A 17,533-nucleotide genomic window follows, 5' to 3' on the forward strand; every position below is an offset into this window, starting at 1 on the left:
AAAAAAAAAAAAAAAAAAGCAGCATGTAAAATGAATTGTGATAACATTTTATCTAACTCGATGATCCAAATGATGCTCATTTCAATGTAGGATCCATATGAATATTACTAATGGGATGATGACTCTTTGGGGTCCTGGGTGATTTCTCCCTGCCATGCATCTCCATTTGGGCTGGTCGCATTTCAAGTGCTGAGTGACCGCTGGGGCCATCACACAGGCCAGCCAGAGATACCATCAGATCCAGTACGTGGGGCACCCGGCTCACACCAGAACTCCATTCACCAAACCCGAATCTCACCTACCAGGTGGAGAACATTTTCAAATGTCTCTTGAATGCCTGGGACCTCTGGCATGCTGGGAGAACTCACTGATCAGTGGGGTCTCAAAGGAGAGGGACGTTGGAAGTGGGAAGATGATTAACATTGCAGGTTTGGTGAAGGGCCCATGGCTGAGAGTTCGAAACATCCAAGGGTGGATATTTGGGCCCAGCATCATCATAGCTTCTAAGGAAAGTCAGAAAATGCTACATCTATATGGAGCACTTGCGTTAGAGGTCGGAACCAAAGGACTCAGCCTTAGGTTCTCGCTTCAAACTAAACACAAGTGAGTCACCCTGGCTGATGGAAGCACAGACCGGCCAACACAAACAGGGCTGTTTGCAGCAGGCTCTGAGCAGGGCTGGCCTGACTGGATTGACACATCCTTTTTTCTTCACCATTCTTCTCTTTCTTCATTTCCAAAGTCGTTGCCGTCGCCCTTGCTGCCCTGAACTGTTTCAGTGATACCCACGTGGCTTCTCGGCCTTCTCTCCACCTTCACCCGCTCTCCTCCCAAAGTTATCAGTGTAATCTTTGGCACCCGCATCTGATCTCGCCACACACCAATGGCACCCCTGCAGATCCTCTTCCCTCCCTAGGGGTGCCACGGAGCTTCAAGACACCGCACCTTTGTGCATTCCGTTCCCTCACCTGGCACCCCCGCCACCTTTGCTCAGGTTGAGGAATTCCTAACCACCTTTCTAAGACTGTTAAATGTCGCCTCTTCTGGGAATTCTTCCCAAATAACTTTTTTCTACCCCACACAGCAAAACAAATCCCCCTTGCATTCTGGAACACCTGCTGTGCAGTCCTGGGCTTGGCTCACACGCACTCCGTCTACGCCTCTGACTCAGGGTGATCTGAGCGCATGCTCTGCACTGTCTCTGTACCTCTGAGGTCTACGTGAATTGTACCCTGAGGGCTGTGGTGCAAAACCTGTGTATGTGGCAGGGTGTTACAGCCTTTACACGTTGTTCACAGAGTCCTCATCACAACCTTATAACGCAGCTACAATTATTATCCCCATTTTGCTGTTAAGGAAACCAAGACTCAGAGAGGCTCATCAACTTGTCTATAGTCACACAGCTCCTAAGCAGTGAAGCCAGGATTTAAACCCAAGAAATCTAACCATTCTGTTAGGCCACCTCTGAATTCCTGCATGGTGACAGGGCCAGGACTTGTTAATATTCTAGCGCCATGATGGGGCACAAGTGCTTCCTGGGCCAGTGCATCAACAAAGAACAATAGCACGAAGGCACTGGCAGAGCCTCCCGGCCAGACCTTTGCCTGGCCGCCTTGTCCTCATCCTTCAGCTCTCAGGGACGCGTCACCTCCTCAGAGCCAGCCCTGACCACCCCAGCTAAGCAGGTACCCTCCCCCTGTCCCCATCCCCACAGTTCGTCCCACTTTCCTGTTTTATTATCCCCACAGCACACAGCAGTGCCTGAACTTATCCCCCTTGCCAATTTGTCCATCCTACGTCTCCCCCACTATGATATCCATCCTAGTGAGAACAGGTGCCAGCTGAACATGGTGGCTCATGCCTGTAATCCCAGTCTTTGGGAGGTTGCCGTGGGACTGCTTGAACCTGGGGGACAGAGGTTGCAGTGAGCTTAGATTGTGCGACTGCACTCCATCCTGGGAGACGGTGAGGCTGTGTCTCAAAAAACAAATAAACAAACCCAAAAGGAGAACAGGTGCCCTTTCTACTGGCCGTGGCTACATCTGCAGTTCCTAACACAGTGCCTGCACAGAGATGACGCGTGCTGCACACTCGCTGAATGACTGAACGAAAGGGTGAATGACTGCATCCCTGACTCCCCTCAGATGCTGCCTTCTTCACCAGGTACTGGCCTTTGTCAATCTGTCTGGACAGAGCTCTCAGGCCAGACAGCTGAGAAGTGGTATAGAGGCCAACAATATGTCACAGAGTTATAGCAATAAGGTGCAACAAGGCTGAGAAATCTCCATAGGCACAAGCAAATGGAGTCGCTTATCCCAGTGATGAAACTCCTCATCCTAAAGCCAGCAAACATTTCTTATAAAGATCCAGATAATAAATGTTTTAGACATCTGGGCCAGATGGTTTTTGTGGCCACTACTCCATTGGAGTGAGAAAGTGACCATCTGCGAATTGTAAATGAATGGGTATGGCTGTGTGCCAATAAAACTTTATTTACAAACACAGGCATTGGGTCAGATCCCAGGGCATAGTTGCTGACTCCTAATGAAATAACTTCACATTGATGAAAGAACTAAGTGGACATCTAGCAGAGTTTAAATATTATACTGGAATAAGGGGTGGAGGTATTGTATGCAAAGAATTTGTTTAGGAAGAGTTTGCCTATTTCAAACCTGCATAATTCAAGGCTGATTTTTGCAAAGCACACATCACTGAGGAATTGTTCTGTATTTCTGTTGACCAGCTCAAATGGCACTGACTTTCCACATTAGGGAAGATGTGGTTTACTATTAACGTAGGTAGCCTGCTTTAAAATCACATGTTTTTACTAATTTTAAAATTGGGGTGTGTGTGGTATTTATTCCAATTTTGGTCTAGTGAAAGTCCATGAATATTTGTCAGATTGCCCTAGTCCGAAATCCCAGAATTTGAATTCATATAAAAGGCAGCTCTGTGGCATGTGTTGGTTTTGCTGTCTCTCCCCTTGGCCCACGAGCCACTCGGGAACACAGTGCTCCCGTCCAATTCTCTCTGCATAGGGAGATTTGATGTAGTAGGTACCCAGCACATGGACCACACAGAGGTTAAAGCACCTGATTTACCTCTCAGGTTGAGAAGGAGTTAGCAGAGCAGCAGGGACCTCAGTAACACAGAGGAAAGCACTCTTCTCTTTTTTGAGACAGAGTCTCACTCTGTCGCCCAGGCTAGAATGCAGTGGTGTGATCTCGGCTCACTGCAACCTCCACCTCCCGGGTTCAAGCGATTCTCCTGCCTCAGCCTCCTGAGTAGCTGGGATTACTGGTGCCTGCCACCACGCCTGGCTATTATTATTATTATTATTATTATTATTGCACTTTTAGTAGAGCCGGGGTTTTGTCATGTTGGCCAGGGGGTCTTGAACTCCTGAACTCAGGTGATCCACCTGCCTCGGCCTCCCAAAGTACTGGGATTACAGGCATGAGCCACCGTGCCTGGCCGGAAAGCACTTTCTGATTATAAAGAATGTATAGCTGCGATTATAAAGAATGTATAGCTGTGATTCTGATTATAAAGAACGTATAGGTTCTGAGGTCTTTTCCCCTGGAAGTTTGTTTGTTTGATAATAGCTAGTGTGGACTCAGTCCTTCAGGAAGCAGGAGGAAAGAGCAGAGAATATTCCTGGCATCCTTTCACACCTGGCATCTAGGAAGGAAAATGTCCTCTACCAAGTATGACTTGTGCTTTTTCTTTTTCCACACACTTTACCAAGCACTTAAAATCCACGGTGACCGTGGCCTCGCCACTCAACCACATCAGATGGGTTTTGCAACAATGCTTTTTCCTCGATGAAACCTGCAGCTGTAAGTGGACCTGCTATTACACTGGTAATTAAGCCACTCCCTAGGCCAGTGGATACACATTCAAGCTGCCAAAATATGGTACAACAGGTGCCTTCCTCAGTGGGGCCCTGATGGCCTGACTCCCCTGTTCCCCTTGATACCGTGTTCCAATTCCCACAGATTTGCATGGAAGTTGGAGTCGGGGCTACCTGTTGCCATCACCGAGGGGCAGACAGTGGCTTTGGGACCTTACCCTTCCAGTTTCAACCACACCCATCCAGCAGCAGCTCACCCCAGCAAGCAGCTCACCAAATAGCCGTATGGCGACCAAAGAGATGGTTTCCCGGGGCACTCACTGGAGACAAAGCAACCACGGCCATCCAAGTGCTGCCATTCTCAGTTAATTATGCTGACCAGCTCCGGGAGGACTGAAGGAAGTCCTCTGAGTGACCAAAGGACACCTGCCAGTCCCTGTCCTCCCCTGCCCGCTGAGGCCCAGCTCTGCTTGGATGCCTGCCCTCCTCCACGGGCTCTAAGGGTGCCTCCTAGCTGGTCTACACCAATCCCAGTAGTCTCCTGTGATGCTGTTCTGGCCAATGAGATGAAACAGAAAGTCTGTTGTGGGGTTTCTGGGAACAGTTTTCATGATTAAGAAAAAAAAAAAAAAACATCGTAGAGACACAGGACAATGTGATTCCTCTTTTGATTTCCTTTTGTTCCACTGAACAGGCACTGCTTGTGGATGTGATGGCAGGAGCAGAGGCAGCAATCATGAGCGTGAGAGGACAGCTGGCCCAGGCCAAGTCAACAGGCTGGAAATGGCACAGCAGAAAGAAGAAATGAATCCAGAACCTCAATGAAGTTCTGAGTTGCCAAAAAAACCAACCCTGGAACCATCCCAGCTGTAGAATTTCTCCTTCTAGCAAATGATACATCCCTTCACTGTTGAAGGCATTTCCAGTCAAGTCTTCTGTTACCTGCAGCTTGAGGCATTCTAACCTACAGAGAGCCCACTCCTAGATTCTTCCCGGATCTGGTTTGTAAGAATTACTCAGACTTAATGACTTTGATCCGTGAAATGATGGAGAAACACCCTTCCTGGGCCAAAAAGGGAAGAGGTACCAGCTCTCCCCTTCTGTCCCAAACCCAATGGCTTTAGCCCAAAGGGCAGAGGAAAAAGTGCAGAGCAGACGAAGCCCAGGAGCTTGAGCACTGGATGTGCTGCATTTAAATTCCAAGTGCCACCTATCTATTCACAGGGGCAAATCCCAACCCACATGAGATGTTGGTTACTTTATGGTTGCTTAGCAACCAGTGATAACCCTTCTCCTGTACTGCAGTGCCCAGCTTTACTTTGGGGGGACCTCCTCTACCCGATTCTCAGCACAGTTAGCTCAGAGAGGTCTGACTTCTTCCTACCTGATCAGGATACCCCATCGCTCTGGAAACAGTGGATGGTTCAGAACTAGGCACACGACCTGAGCCAGTCCAATGAGACTCCCCCTCAGTCCTTGCAGGGTAGTCTGCGGAGGGTGAAGCCAAGACAGCGAGAGGCAGAGCCAAGAGCTGGAGAATGGCTCAGGCTTAAAAGCACAGCTGGATCTCGGCTTTTCAATTCCACAAGCCAGTGAATTTCTCTCTTTCTTTTCATTATCCAGCGTAGCTTGGTCTTCTGCCCTACCTATCCAAAGGAATCTTAAGTAAGGCAGTTCCCCCACGAGGGACACTGACCTAGACGCTGGGAATTGGATTCAGCTTGCACCCCTCTCAAGACCATGCGTTGAGATCGAGGTGCATTTCTTATGTATAACATGGTAGATTGTAGTAGTGATAATACGGTTTCCCATAAAATTCCTTGTTTCCTTTTGGTAATGGAGCCCCTCTTTCTTCCAGGGAGCTGTACCATGTAGTAGAGATGAGGTTCAATGAATCTTCCCTCCCACACACACCCAAAGAGTCCAAGACCACGGCCTGTCCAACTGGAACTAATCCATTAAGAGCGGCTGGTTTAGGGGCGAGCCCATGACCCAAACTGGGCCATTCATACTGCTTCATGGGACTTTTGCTGACACGCATGGAGGAAAGGGTCTTTCTTAAAAGGATGCCCTCAGCTTGGCATTGCTGGGGCCGTGTTTGCCAAACCGGGGGAGGCCTTGAAGAGAAGGACGCAGCACAGAGGAAAGCGGGGCACAAACGTGCGTCCTCGTTTTCCAGAGCCAGCCTCTGCCAAAGCGTCACCCTTTATACTCCCAGACGCAGGAATCTTGTTTAGTGTAAGCCAATTTGAGTTGGATTTTTGTCACTTCCTATCAAGACTCCTAATGAATGCATTCAATAACAAATGCAGCAACACCAGCAAAGATCAGCACTTGTGAGTGTCCCCGTGGTAGATACTGTGATAGGCTTTTCTCATGAGTCATCTCTAATTACCCATTGAGGACACAACTCCCATCTTACAGATAAGGAACTGATGTTCAGAAAAGTGTCCTAACACATCCAAGGCTATCTACAAGGTAGCCACTGGCCTTTGTGAGAATCAGGAAAAGTGTCCCCTCTCAGAGGAGGCCTCCGAGGGGCACATGGTTAGGTGGATGGGATCTCAAGGTCTCTATGTACATTGGAGAGAGAAGAGAGCCCTTCCCTGAGCCAGACACAGACCCATGCCAGGGTGCACAGCCTAGGAGTTCGGTGTGGGCTGGATGGCAGCCCCCCAATCCCAGACAACCAGGCACCTTGGTGGAGGTCACACTCATGCACCTCAAGGACGCCCCAGCTGCCCAGACCCAAATGACCTCACTCATATGTTGTACAACCAAGCCTGGAATTTCAGTCCTCCTCATCAGTTCTGGTCCAGACAGAGAAACACAACCTGTAATAGGATGTAAATATATTAAAAGATGCATTGCAAGGAATTGGCTTATGGGATTCTGGGAGCTTGGAGGCAAGTCCGAAGTCTGAAAAGGAAGCTGGAAATTCCCAGGCAGGAGGTGATGCTGCGGTCCAGGGGCAACACTTCATCCTCCTCCAAAATTCTAGTTCTGCTCTCAAGGCCTTTCAGCTCCCTGGATGAGGCCTGCCCACATCCTTGAGGATAATCTCCTGTACTGAAAGCCAACTCATTGTAGATGTTAATGGCATCCAAAGACCTTCCCAACAGCACCTAGGTTCATGTTTGATGGGTTTACTGGGGACTGTCACTGGCAGAGTTGATGCATAATGAATGCAGGTGGTCTCACCACTCAAATTCCTCTCCAGGAGTCTCCAGCCCTCATCTTCTGGTGTGGGGCCATGGCCTAGACTCGCCTGGCAGGGTCCTGGTTCGCCCTGCCTGCCCCAGCGTAATTAGCAGCCCCCTTTACACTTTCAATAATGTCTCATTTGCATTGTGGAAGACAGCGTAGAAATTCCTTAAAGACCTAGAGGCAGAAATATCATTTGACCCAGGAATCTCATGACTGGGTATACACCCAAAGGAATAGAAATAATTCCACCATAAAGGCATGCACGCGAATGCTCACTGCAGCACTAGTCACAGTAGCAAAGACATGGAATCAACCGAAGCACCCATCAATGACAGACTCGATAAAGAAAACGTGGTACATATACACCATGGAATACTATGCAGACATTGAAAGGAATGAGATCATGTCGTTTGCAAGGACATGGATGGAGCTGGAGGCCATTATCCTTAGCAAACTAATGCTAATTGGGTGGAGGACACAATCCCACAAGGTGCTGTCCCTTGCACGGCCACGGTAGAGGGAATGAAGAGGCTCCTCTGCATTGGAGCCCCGGGACTCCTCCTGTTTCCCACGTCCCTCCTTGGTGCATAAATATGTCAGCAGCCAGCTCCACACCTCCCAGCTCCGGAGACGGCAGGGCCGAGTGTGTGCAGTGTCCGTGAAGAGTAAGTCGTTCACTGAATTACTGAAGAAACACACACGGAACGCTGCCCTTGAACTGGGAACACGTGGAGGCTCCTGTCTGGTTCCTGCCTTTATGCAGCTCACACTCTTAGGGGGAAGCAGGTGGGCAGAAGAACGGATGCAATGCCTCACACCCAGTGCCCTGCACAGGGAAGGGAGGGAAAGCCCGGGAAATTTCTAGCCAACTGCAAGATGCACGGATCCCAGCCCCAGTGAAACTCAGGATCCGAGGTGGTCACAGAGGGAAGCCACTCACTGCTGTCTTCACAAGCACAGCTGCAGGAGCTAAGGCTGCAATGCTGCCACCGCCATGCTGCTGTCTTGGGATCCACTAAGCACACGTTAAGGCCGTGCTCCCAGGCTGAGCTCAGGAGGAAGAGCAACACACCATTTTTGCTTGACTCCACTAATGGGCAACCTTGAAACCGAAAGACTGGCTTTCCTTGACTTCTAGGCCAGAAGGCCCACTCCTGGGCCCGGGAGAGATGAACAGGCATCCTTGGCATAGGCCGCAGGTCCCACGGGGAAAGTGGGTTCTCTAACCCCATGAGGGCTGGGTTGAAAGTCGGGCCCCGCCACTGATCGGCTGTGTCCCAGAACCTCCGTTTCCTCTTAAGTGGGAAGACTATGGCACGAGCCTGGGAGAGAATTCGATGACGTGACACTCGGAGACCACTTGGCAAAAGGTCTCGCCCTATTTGGGCTTTCCAGGGGCACACATTGGGTGGCTTGAAACCACAGAAGTGTATTCTCTCACAGCCCTGGAGGCCAGAAGTCCAAAACCAATGTATCTGCCAGGCTGTGCACCCACCAAAGGCTCCAGAGGAGGCTTCTTCTGCCTTTGCCAGCTCCTGGCGGCTCCAGGCATCCTTGGCTCACAGCCACATCACTCCAGTCTCAGCGTGGCCTTCTCTCATATCTTAAATCTCCCTCTGTCTTTCTCTTACAACATCACCAGTCACTGGATTTCAAGCGCAGCCAGATAATTCAGGGTCATGTCCTCTCGAGATCCTTAACGTGATTACTTCTGCAGCGACATCATGTAGAGCTTTTTCCAAATAAGATCACAGCCACAGGTTCCCAGGATCAGGACGTGAACACGTCTTTTGGGTGAACACCACTTAACTCACTAGAAGCACTCAGCAAGTGACTCTCAGAAACGGGGGATCTGAGGACAGCGGCTGTTAGGATTCAGCTCTCTGCCTGTCTCTACCCTCCCTAATTCTAGGGAGAAACTTCATTTACTCTGCAAACCCTAGAACTCCCTAAACCTAGCTGAGGTCTCTCATGCATAGAATTTCACAAGGCTTAAAAATAAAGCTGTACAAATGTGTAGATATGAAAAGTCATGGAGAGGGTGCCAGCTTTTTGCTATTGGTGGTGGCGGTGTTTTACTTTTTCTCTCTTAGGGAAAACAGTAGGATGGAGTAGAAGAATGAGTTTTCTGGCCGGGCGCGGTGGCTCACGCCTGTAATCCCAGCACTTTGGGAGGCTGAAGGGGGTGGATCACAAGGTCAGTAAATCGAGACCATCCTAGCCAACATGGTGAAACCCTGTCTCTACTAAAACACACACACACAAAAAAAAAATAGCTGGGCGTGATGGCATACACCTGTAGTCCCAGCTACTCAGGAGGCTGAGGCAGGGGAATCGCTTGAACCCGGGAGGTGGAGGTTGCAGTGAGCCCAGATCGCACCCCTGCACTCCAGCCTGGTGGCAGAGCAAGACTCTGTCTCAAAAAAAAAAAAAAGAAAAATGAATTTTCCATCAAAATGGACAGACTTGGTCCATGGTCAAAATGGACAGCCAGCCCAGGTTTGCGTGGTGGTTCTCTAAGCAGAACCCAAGCCCTGCTGACGATGTTCTCTTCTGCCTCCGGGGTCCAAGCCACCATCCTGTCTCCTCTGAACCACTGTGGCTGTCTCCTGTTTCTCTGCTTCACTCGTCCCCTGCCGCTATATGTCCTTGACGCAGTAGCCAGAAGGGGCTGGGAAGACTGAAGTCAGAGCACGGCTCTCCTCTCTCTCCAGAACCTTCCATGGCTCCCCATTTCACTCAGAGTCAAAATCAAAAGGCCCGTAGATGCCATCATGGCCCGATTTCTTTCCCTCCCACTACCTCTCTGCACACCTCTTCTGTCACCTACCTTCTGATGCTGGCCCCAATGCCCTGCCTTCCAGCCACTGGCCCTCTTGTTCTTCCTCAAAAACCCCAGGTACAGTGGCACCTGAGGGCTGTGGCACTGGCAGACACCCCATGATCCCAGCAGGCACTTCCAGAAGTGCCCTCAGCTCTCTGCACCCACTCCTGGTGTCTTTGCTCAATGGTCTCCTTCTCATCAAGGCCTTCCCTGCTCATCTTGCTGAAATCTGCAACCCCCTTTCCTAGCCCTCCAGATGGCACTGAGCTACTCACCTGCCCCGCATGCCACTCACTGTGGAACACGCTCTACCACGCACATGTGCAGACCCCTGCCCATCACCTCCTCCCACTGGAAGGCGAACTCCGTGAGGGTGGAGACGTCTATCCGTCTATCCCCTGCTCTATTTTAACCATCTGGCAAAGCAAGCACACTCAGAGCAGTACTTACTAGAAGGCAGGGAGCAGAACAACTGTTCTGGGACTGACTTCCTGGTGGAGGAGGAACAGAAAATAAACACGTAAGCAGACAAGTAAGACAATCGACGGGTGGAAAAAGTACAACAAACAAAATAAGAGTAAGGCTGCTCCAGGACAAGGGGCTGGGGAGGGGGCCCCTGAGTAGGAGGCAGCCTAGTGGACACGTCAACCATGAGCAGACATCAGTCAGCCACGAGGAGGCTGGGGATGCAGCCTCCTAATGTGTCAGCTCTGAAAGCTAATGACTGTGCCTGCGTGTGTGCGCACGACATGCATGAGCCGGAAATGCAGCTCCATAATTAGATTACATATGTTTGTGTGTATATATATGTGTGTATGTATATGTATGTTTGTGTGTATAATACACACACACGTGTACATATATAACCTATATATATATAGGTTGTATATGTGTACAGTATACACATGTGAATATATGTGTATTATATACACACACACACACGTGCACATATATAATGTATATATCACAGAGACTGACCTGCCAGCAGATGGACAGACATCTGTCAGAGGGGACAGAGTGGACATTTGTCAGAGGGGAGAAAGTGCCTTTATTCCTAAAGTTGGTTTCTCAGCTGCCAGGGCAGTGGCCAAGCCCTTCCCCAATCTCACCTTATGAAACAAGGGTGACAGGCATTCAGGAGAGCAAACCCACCTTTCCTATCCTATTTTGGGCCCTAGAGAAAAGTGTAATTGTGCATTTAAACTGTCGTTTGGGATAAGGGGAGCAGAGCACACAGCTATTGGAACCACCGTTTCTCTTCACGCTATCACATGAGGCTGGAACCGGAGCTATATCTGGGAGGCTGTGGACAGTGGGAACGGAATTTCCGATCCATGCTGGAAGAACAGGGAAAGGCTCCCGAAGGGCTCCGGGTGGCGTCTGCTGCTGAGTCAGCAAAGGACTTGTCCTGGACACAGGGGCTGTGGGAGCTGAGCACGGGATTTCAGGTCCTGCTTCACCTCCTTCTCACAAGGAAGAAGCTGTCCACTGCTCACTCCTGGTTAAATTCAAGGAAGAAGGGACACACAAGTGTAGCAGCCCTACAGAAAAGAGAAAGACTTGTAAGTGATGCTATTAGTAAACCATCTTGCCTTTCAGCCCGTAAAGACAAATGAATTCAACAAAGAAAAGCCAACTAACCAGAAAGTTTACAGACCAGTGAATCCCAAAGGGCTAGCATTATGTGGCCGACTGGGTTCTCAGAGCTTACTGAGTTATCTCACTTAATCCCTACCCCAAATCTGATAAAGTAGGTGTCATTGTTCCCATTTTACAGCAGAGGAAACAGAGTCTCAGAGAGGTTAAGTAACTTGCCTGAGGTCACACAGCTGAGGACATGGCTAAACGAACACACATTAATACCTCCCACATTGCTTCTTCCATCATTTCCTCCCTGTTTTTGGCTCTGAAGGATCCCTTCAGACACCATCACGGGGAATATCAACATGATAGGAAAGTGGCAGCCTCACCCCAGGCTAGGAGTCCCTGAGCAAAGCCATCGGCCATGACTTGATCGTCACCTGGCTACGGACAGGAGAGCAGAATGGGGCCCCATTCTGAAAGTCAGGCTCCATCACAAGTACCGACTGTGCCTGCATCTCCGTGGAGAGCAGGAGGCCAGGCATAGGTGCCTGAGCCCCTGGGGGAGTGGACTGGTGTTGGTTCCAACCCCAGTAGCCCCGTGGCCTGGGTCTGGTGACTCGGACTCCCCAGCCCCAGTTCCTCATCTCTGAAATGGAAACCTTCTCTGGACCGGCTTCCCAGGGTACCTGTGAGGAGGCAGTGAGCTGCTTCCTATCAAGGCTTAAGGCAGCACCTGTCGAATGCTCTGTCAGCCTTGGCTCTTGTTAGCCTTTTCATTATTTGCTTGCCTGATTCTCAGCTTGTGTTACTTACTGTGTGCCTGACACCGACGTGTCCCCAAACTCCTCCCCACAAATGTCACGTTCCAGTGCCTCTCCTTACTGTGTTCTCTCCTTCCGTTCATATTGCATTTCAACAGTAATGACAGCTACTCATCACTGAGCACTTGTTTGGTGCTTGGTATTGCAATCAATGCTTCCGAGTGTGTTACGACATCATCCTCATCGTGCCTTGGGAAGTGGGAACTCTGCTGGTCCCATTTTACAGATGAGAAAACTGAGGCAAGGCGATTAGAAGTGGCATATCTGAGGTCACAGGGCTAGAAAGTGGAAGAGGGGGAATCAGACCCACGCATCTGGATGGTTTCCTGCCCTGCTCATCACTGTGGTGTCGGGCTGCTCACGTGTTTGGTGAGTGGCCGCAGACTCAGAGTCCACCTAAGGTGAAAAGCAGGAACAGGATTCCTTCTCATTTCTTTGTAAGGCAGAGCCAGGCTCGTGGGTGTCCCCGCTTTGTCCCTGAAGGGACAGCTTCTCTGTGTCATCTTTGCCTCCTCTGTCACCTATACAGGGGCTGCAGGCCTGTGACGAGCTGACCCACTCAGCTCCCAGAGCAGGCAAAAGAAAACGGTCCCAGGGTACAGGAGGGAACCTGAAAGAAAACAGATGGGAAGGTGAGTGAGTAATTAAATCAGCACATCCCAAACAGCTAAGGGAGGGGACAAGCAGCAAAGCAATTAAGGCCAAGTATGAAGTCCGAACTCACAGAATGGGCACGTGCTTCCGATAAACCCTCCACTCAAGCTGCTGGGAATACAAACACCAACCAAAACAACACATGCACATGCTCTTTTGTGTCCTGTTTCTGGAATTCTGTGATGTCTCTTTTCTCATAGAATTCTTCCAGAAACAGCCCAGTACAGAATTACAGGTTGAAGCACTGTCAATAGGGGCTAGCTCTGCCCCAGGTTAAGGGTGAATTTGTTTGAGTTTCAGAACAGGCAGGAGAAGCTCTCCTGGATTTTAAACAGATAATGTCCTTGTCATGTAAGAGCACTTAGATAGAAGGTTGGCTTTGTCTCTTTAAAATATATATATGTGTATATATATTATATATATATATGATGATGTTTGTTGTTATTGTCGCTGCAGTTGTTGCAGAGATGAAAAAGAAATCTGTGTCTTTAAATGAGGAGGGGCTGCGTAAGGAGGCTTGGGCAGCAAAAAGGCTAATACACTGTGGAAGAGAAGGAGTTTAATCTAATTTAGTTGGAGGGTGTCTGTCTGCGGTGTTGTTTTTTGGAGTGTGGGAATAGAGGCGGGAAGCTGCCCCCTTGAATGGTCCCTCCTGAGCCAGGAGCAGTGGGGAGCCAGTCGACGCCAGCGATCCAAAGCCCGGCCTTGAAAGAGGATTAAATCAATGCTCTGATTTGCAATTCACACTAATGCACCCCGTGGAACCTTTGGTAATATTTCAAACCACATTTCAAGGGAAATGGCCATAAAATAGCTGCCTAAATTGCGCCGGAGCCACGTCGGACACCCCACTCACCCGCTTTAGGATGGGGGTGCTTTGGGGTTCATTTCTCACCTTCCCCACCCCTCCACATCTCACCACCAGTGTTTTTAGGCAGAATTAAAACTTCTGCGCCTGTTGAATTCGCTGCAACTTGCATGGCCTTTCTGGTGGAACAAAGTGTGTTTTCTTTGCTAAGTATCACTTCAGATCACTAAAGGTATTTTCCCTGGAGAAAAAGATGGGGGTACGCCACGGGGAGCATGCCTACTTGATCAGAAAACATAATTTTCTGTGCATGTTTTATATCTGATAAGCTTCTGCAGAAACTTGATACTAGATGAGGTCAGAGAAAATAAGGCCTATTCACATCAGACCTCTCTGCATGTGAAGCAATTATTGGTAAATAGATCAGTTTTCATTCTTATACTTGAAGGTAGAATTGGAAATGTCCCGGACTAAATACAAAGATTGACGACCCGAGAAGACGAGAGAAGAAACACAAGAATCACTTAACGTGGATCCTCACACTTGGATGTGCCAGGAGAGCTCATTCAAGCAGCAGTTACTGAAAAGGCATTACCACAGCCTGAACCACTTTCTAGCTCAACCCTCACCAGCACGATTTCTGTTTATGAGCTTCCTTCCGCTTCCACGAGTTTACTCTCGCAATCAGCTTGTAACATGCTAAGCTTATGGTTTAATTTATTTCTATTGCTGAAAGACTCAGTACTTTTTTATCTTAAAGAGATTATTTGGGTTTTCTCTAATCCCATTTCAGAAAACCTCGCACAGTGTTTATAATTTCCATTGACTATTACATAATGAGAAAAGATACAACTTTGATTTTTAGCAATATCCGTGTCAAAGTACTTTATACTTTTGACTTTGTGAGTTTAAATGGAATGAAACTGGGCCTCTCTTTCAAATCCCCTCCACCTCCAAAAAATATTTAGTTCTTGTTCAAAACACTGCCTGACTCCTGAAATATTCTCTTTCAAAAACCTCATACTTTCCCTGGTGAACGTTTGCAAGAACTTGAAGGTAGATAGTGTTTACTGATAGCTTTCTGATAGACAGATATTTTTTAGGTGGTTGGGGGTAAAAACATATTCCTTGTCTCTGCACGTTATGTGAAATCATGTTTAATTATAAAGTTTCATTAAAAACCTTTGCTCAAAATTTTAGAAGCCTAATAAGATTTCCATTAATTTAAACATATCACTATTCCCACGACAGCTCCAAAGCTTTCTTTTCCCTCTTTCATCCATGGTTAAATATGTAAATAAAATGTCTAAAGTCATTCTTCAAAGAAGACAAAAGAAAAAAGAGCTGAGGGAAAGACAGCCATAAAATTCCTCCCAATTCTCCATAACATTTGCCAGAGGGGGGTCGGTTGCCAGCCAGGGCTGAGCAGCGGGGGACCCCGGCTGCTCCTTAGACTCACACATCTCAAATCCCACACACAGGAAAAAAAAATAAAATAAAATATCTTTTCAGCTGGGGCCATCAAAAGAGCCTTTTCATTTATTAGTTACAGACTTATCTTCCAGTTGCTGATTTCTCAGAACCCTCATTTCTCTATAATAAAGTCTATTTGTTGGTTTCCATCTCAGCTGGACAGGGTGAAGCACTTCTGCCTACATTTTTATAAAAAACGAGAGAAAAAGGCAATCTGAAGTGGTTATAGCTAAAATAATGGGCCTGAACACGGCTGAATTAAAACAGCACAGAAAAGATCAATTAGGAGGCACTTTCTCAAATACTTCACACCCAGCTCCTGGCGTTTGGCTCTCGCCCTTGCACTAAATATTTCCAATAGCTGCTGAGGGAGAGACACTAAAAAGGAAAAGAAGGAAAATGGGGCCCAGGAAGGACCTTTGCAAGGAAAATTCTAGAAAAGCCAAGTGATTTCCGCTGAATCAATTTTAATTTAAAGGTTCTGAAAATTACCTACTAGACAAAAACAAAACAAAAAAAACCCACTATCATAATAAAAACGACATTCTTTTAAAAATGAAATCATGCGATTTTTCACTTGGGAAATGACACAGTTGAAGGTGCTGTTCTAACTGCCCGGAGTTTCTACCTCCTTTTTCACTTTCTCCCTCACCCGACTTCCTCCAGCACCTCCCAGTGAGACCCAGGGCACCCAGGGACAGGGACTCAGGGGTGGGTGCCTGAACCTGCCGATTATTTCTGGGATTCTGGGCGCTCAAATGTCTGTTGAGCGGATGAATAAATGAGTGGAAAGGTGAGATTTCCCCAAGTTTCTTACCGCTGTAAAAATTGTAGGGCTTGTTTTAATTAAAAGCCAATACTCTCCGAGGAAGTGGCCCACTTCTGCACGGCGTGCAGAAGGCTGGTCAGTGACGGGGGTTCCTGGCGGGCCCCCTCTCCTTCCCGGGCGCTTCCTAGGAAGACCTGCCCCGTGCGCAGCGTCCCCACCGCGAGGGCCCGTGCAGCCGCCCCCCAAGCCGGGTGGAGCGCCGCCAGCCCGGGAAGCCCCAGCAAGGCCTCCGGTGATGTCCGCACACCCCACCCTGCTCGGTGGAGTTAACCTCAAACGGGCAGCGGGGAAGCGAGGCCGGTGGACGCGGGACTCGCTCCTCTGACCTCTCACCGCTCCCCAGACCCCCCGCCCCGGAGGTAGCGGGAGATTGCACACGCAATCCTGGGAGTTTCCGAACTTTGAAAGATCGTGACCCGGAGAGACCCCGGGAGGAGAGGGCCGCCCACCTCCTACGGGTGCTGTTTATTTAAGGGTCAACCCAGGACGCTACGGGAAGCACCTGGCGCATCCTTGGGAACCGTGGGGCTTGGGGGGTGGGCGCCCACCGCGAACGCCCTGGGCGGGGAAAGGGAATGGGGAGGGGACGTCCTGTCCTAAGTGACCCCGTCACGGACCCGCCCCAATCCGAAGCGGGTGAGCTCAGAGGACCGGCCCAGGACGCTCCTTCTCCACTTTCCAGGAAAACCGAACGGCGTGCGCGCCTCCGCGTCCCCGCGGGAGCTGGAGGGTCCCCGGGCAGGCGCTAACGCGCTCCTCCCACGACCCATCCCATCACACCCATCCCACCCCACTCCGGGTCCTCCCACGGAGCTGCAGCCAAGGAGGGCCCTGGCCGGGCACATCACTCGCCAAATCACATAAATACCCCACAAGCGAATGACTTCCTATAATAAATAAACTCAGCCGCCGAGAAGGCATCTCCAGCCCTGCTGGCGCGAGGCCCCAGCTCTGCGGCTTTGGAGGGGGCGGGGGTCACCGCGGTACAAACCAAGCCCCCACTTCCCGCCGGGTGGGAGGCGGTGTTCAAAGTCCCGGGACGCTTCCCGCCCCTCCCCCTCCCCGCCTTCTTAGAGGAGACCTCGGAAGAGCGGCCCTAAAATCCGGATTCTCAGAGCCCCTCCCCCTCCCCTTAGCTCGTCTCTTTGAAATTTCAAAGCAAACCCCTCCTCGGAGCCCGGATCCTGGAGCCCTGGGCTGCTAGCGGCTCCCCAGCCTCGGGAAGATGCGGGCAGGTTTACAAGCAAGGGGCCACTTTATGGCCCAGGCTATAAAACGCAAATCCCACCTCTCTTTGAAAGCGCCCTCCGCCCGGGACTCACCATAAAAGGAAGAGAAGATGCGCCCCGCGCCCCTCGCCGCGGACAACCCACCCCCTTCTCCCGCCAGTCCCCGAACTTCCCGTAACCTCGGCGTCCTCGGGGTTCCAGGGACCATCCCGGGGACCGCCAGGAAAGGGGCCGCCGGCGGAAAGGGCAGC

General features: G+C 49.8%; 1 long non-coding RNA gene across 1 annotated transcript; it reads right to left on the bottom strand.

Moving 5' to 3' along the window:
- Positions 1 to 7,369: 7,369 nt before the first annotated feature.
- LOC105541080 lies at positions 7,370 to 17,533 on the bottom strand. The gene is made up of 4 exons (XR_001006296.1): positions 17,376 to 17,533; positions 10,994 to 11,425; positions 10,160 to 10,375; positions 7,370 to 9,306 (listed from the first exon to the last, which is right to left on the bottom strand). It is a non-coding gene; the product is annotated as an uncharacterized LOC105541080 (long non-coding RNA).

This window comes from Mandrillus leucophaeus, unplaced genomic scaffold (genome assembly GCF_000951045.1).
Source record: "Mandrillus leucophaeus isolate KB7577 unplaced genomic scaffold, Mleu.le_1.0 Scaffold232, whole genome shotgun sequence".
NCBI classification, from domain to species: Eukaryota; Metazoa; Chordata; class Mammalia; order Primates; family Cercopithecidae; genus Mandrillus; species Mandrillus leucophaeus.